The following is a 3,842-nucleotide window of genomic DNA, read 5'->3' as shown; positions in this document are numbered from 1 at the left end:
TTTTCAATTGTTGCTTAAAACTGTTCACATATTCAAAATGTTCAGTGTTAATATCACTTTAGCTATTAACTGACTTTTAAAGAGATAAACAGTGATTTCCAAAATAATAATAATATTAAAATAATCTTTAAAACCAGGCTTTCCTCTCTCTATTTATAATGAAGCAATTGCTGTATTGATTAAGTCATCTTTTACACACTAAAACCAAAACCCTGCCAGAGGAGTTTGAGGTGAATGGATTGAGCACATCGACCTGGACGACCTCCTTGTACAACACTATTTAGATATGTAAGTATTATTAACAGTGCAGCGTCTAATATGCTTTGCAGATTTGGGAGATGTGCAGGATAAGGAAGTGATTATGGAGATACATGAGGGGTATAGTCTGTCAGGAAATCAGATTTGCTAATGTGAAAAAATGATTAGTCATTATTTGATGTTATACTAAATTACATTTCCCATTAAAATTTTGAAGTAATCTAGAGTGGAAACCCATTTGGGAGAACATTTTTGTAATCCGATCGGTGTGTTTATTTCAATATCTTTGCAGAAACTTTTTTTTTTTTTATTTTGAAACCAAATTATCATAATACCATCAAACTGTGATATTACACATTAGACCTGCCTACCTGCTGATAATGCAGTTATTGAACAAGATACCTAGAACTCTATTAGACAGCAAAGTGCTAATGGTAGCTGCCAGTGTGTTTTTATTTTTATTTTTATTTTTATTTGCTTAACAGCATGTGTAGGCTGGGTTGTATCAACCAACAAAAGTTCATTGTGACAATGTAATATGGTTGTTGTGCTGGGATGATATGAGAAACTGAAAAACCCAAAGCTGAGCATCCTTCATCCTGTGTCGCGCTGTGTTATCATGATTTCCTGTGCCAGCAGTGGGGAAACAGTAACCTGCTGTAGATGCAAGTGCATTAGCAAACCTGCTGGCATCTGTGAAGTTACTGTAGGTTGTAAAATTTATTATCCCCATGATTGAGGTTCCTCCTAAGGTAGCACCGATGTGTCAGTGAGAAACACAGGGTGTTGAGGGACAGGGAGGTTCCCCACCTTTGCCTTAGCAACAAGATCTCACCCCATCCAGCTGAGATTGCTTCATGGCCAATCAGACACAGGGCCTTGGATAATTTATGGCGTCTGGCAAGGTGCATTTCTCTATATGGGTTTCTCACTGTCTCTGTGTCTGTCACTCTCTCGAACAATCTGTCTTCCTTTGTGCATGTCTATTATATGAGAGGGTGCACACATGTCTTTTCCTGCATTGAGAGTAACCACAAAACACCCATCTCTTATTCCTGTCATAGAAGGGGAGAGTGTTAAGGCAGTGGGCGGGGCGTGACTCAGCTAACTCTGAGTGTGTGGTAGCTGCCTGGTGGTCAGACCCACTGAGTCACAACAGCCCCACCCACAGAGAACCGTTGGCTATGGGAAGTCACATCAGTGCATTGAAAGACAATAGGAGGACAACTGGGATAATGTGGATTTACATCTGCTGAACTGTGCTGTGCTGTTCTGGCCAAAAGAGATGAGAGGACAGGGCACATAGACCAGTGGGCTCAGGTCTCCAGAAATATTGCTGTGCAGCAGATTAAGCATAAAGCATTTAATGGCAGGAATGAAGCCAGGCAACTTAATTATTGAATATTAATAATAGCAGAATTATTTCCAAAGGGTCCAGTGACATGTCACATAGTAATTATTATATAATAACACCAAGAGTAGGGATTAATACTAGAAACCAGTATTGCAGTAGATTCTGCATTCTATTTTCTCAATCTGTCTCTTACTGGTAATGTCAGATAGCTGGGAAATACCTAGCAGTGGGATATAATGTTATAATTGTCAGAAAAGTGCATGACAAATGAGAAACTATGCATGTAAAGTGGTGCAGGCTTGCTTTTTTCAATTTTCAACAAACAATGCAAAAATAAAAACATCTTTTATCGGCCAAAAAACATGGACACTGTGATTCATTCCTTTATTTTGTCATGGTTGATTATTGTAATTCATTACTCACAGTTTCATCCAGGAAATTGCAGTTAGGCCTGCTGCAAAACATGTCAGCTACTCTTTTCCCAAAGGAGTCGTATATTAGAGCTCTGATATCATTTTTCCTCCCTTTTATCCAGCCATTGGTTTCCATTCATTCCACTATGATATGAAAATGAACTTTGAGAGACTTCAGATTTTCTTCACACCATTATTCCACCACTCCACCACCGCATTTTCCTAAAAGCAGCAGCACTGTTGTGTTTTGATGATTTGAAATTGGGTGGAGTCAAATGCTCCTTGCACCAAAAAATAGTCCCCACAGAAACATTTGCTTTACACAGCTGATCATTGGTTTTGTGGTTTATGAATTTATTTATGGTGATGACTTTGTTTGCCACAGAAGGAGAACAACCTCTGTTTCAACCAAAAATTCATATTTGAAAATGGGAGGGATTTTGATTATATATTTTTTGAACTCTTCAGTACCCCTGCATGATATGCAACATGGTTTGTTGCAATGTAAAATAACTTTGGGTAAATTGTAGTAAATGGGCCCAACATTCAAAATCACTGGTATTGTCCAGTAAACACTGTAAACAAGTATGTTGCCAATATTATGCCATAATATGATCTAACACAGTATCAGTTCACTCAAATAGCCCACTGCTGACTCACTGTATTAGTAGATGATGTTCAACAGTGTATCAGCTTACTGTCAGCAAGAATTTCCAACAAATCATCTGGAAGCCGTTTTCAGTAGATGATCAATAAATGTTCAGCAGACTATCTGTGAATGATGTCACCTGTCTATGAGTTGATTACCAAGTCCACTTGCTCAAATTATTATCAATAGATTGGAGACTGTCAGCAGCTCCAGTTAACGTTAGAGTTAATTATTTGATTTAACACATTAAAGAAGTTGGTAAAGGGTAGATTTAAGGTAAGGATTAGAGTTAAGATTAGGGTTAGGTTTAAGTTTAGTGACACAACAAAACTTGATTAAGCAGAACTGACTCTCCCTTGGTGATAGTGAGTTGGTGAGGTCTATTTATTAGCATGTGAGATTGACCCTAATGGTTTACTACTGGAAAACATTTACTTGTGTGTTGAGACAAGCAACGCTGACAGCTGGTACACTAGAAAGCTGAAATAAAGTTTTTGTGGACCCCAATGGTTATTTTCTCTCTTGGTGTACATGACAATAAAACCATGACAATCAATTTCTACTCAACAATATATGGTCCCTGATTTATTCAGCTTCATGCACTAAATTTGTTGATGCATATGACTTTTTTTGTTATAATAATTTTTTCTTGTGTCTCGTTAGATTGCGTAAGATGCGTACTTCTGCATTATTTATTGATTTTGACTGTCACTGCTTTTAATTTTCTTTCGTTCTTTATTCCTGTTTTTTTTTTTTTTTTTTTAAATAGTTTAAATTATAGTTTTATTATCTCACTGTCAATTATTACACTTACATTTTAGCATTGCTAATTTTACATTGTTTTTAAATTTATATATTCTTTTATTGCAATTTGGTCTTAGTTGTGTCTCTAATGTTTTCTTTGTACCTCGGCACCATTGAAAAAGAGGGTCCTCCCTCAATGTGTCGTTTGAGATTTTAAATTATAAAACAAAAAATGATGATGATGATTATTCTACATTACACTACACAGTTATTGTGCAAAGTCTATTGCCATTGAGAATGTGTGTGTGACAGAATGTGTGACAGAATGTGTGTAAGTACTGCTGTGAAAACATGAGCTATCACTGGCAATCACAGCCCATCAAATGCTACTCCATTAGTGCGATATATGACCTGTTAATATTGT

This window comes from Myripristis murdjan, chromosome 12, assembly GCF_902150065.1.
Source record: "Myripristis murdjan chromosome 12, fMyrMur1.1, whole genome shotgun sequence".
Lineage (NCBI taxonomy): Eukaryota > Metazoa > Chordata > Actinopteri > Holocentriformes > Holocentridae > Myripristis > Myripristis murdjan.
The sequence above is the reverse complement of the archived record's forward strand: the minus strand, read 5'-3'. Positions refer to the sequence as shown.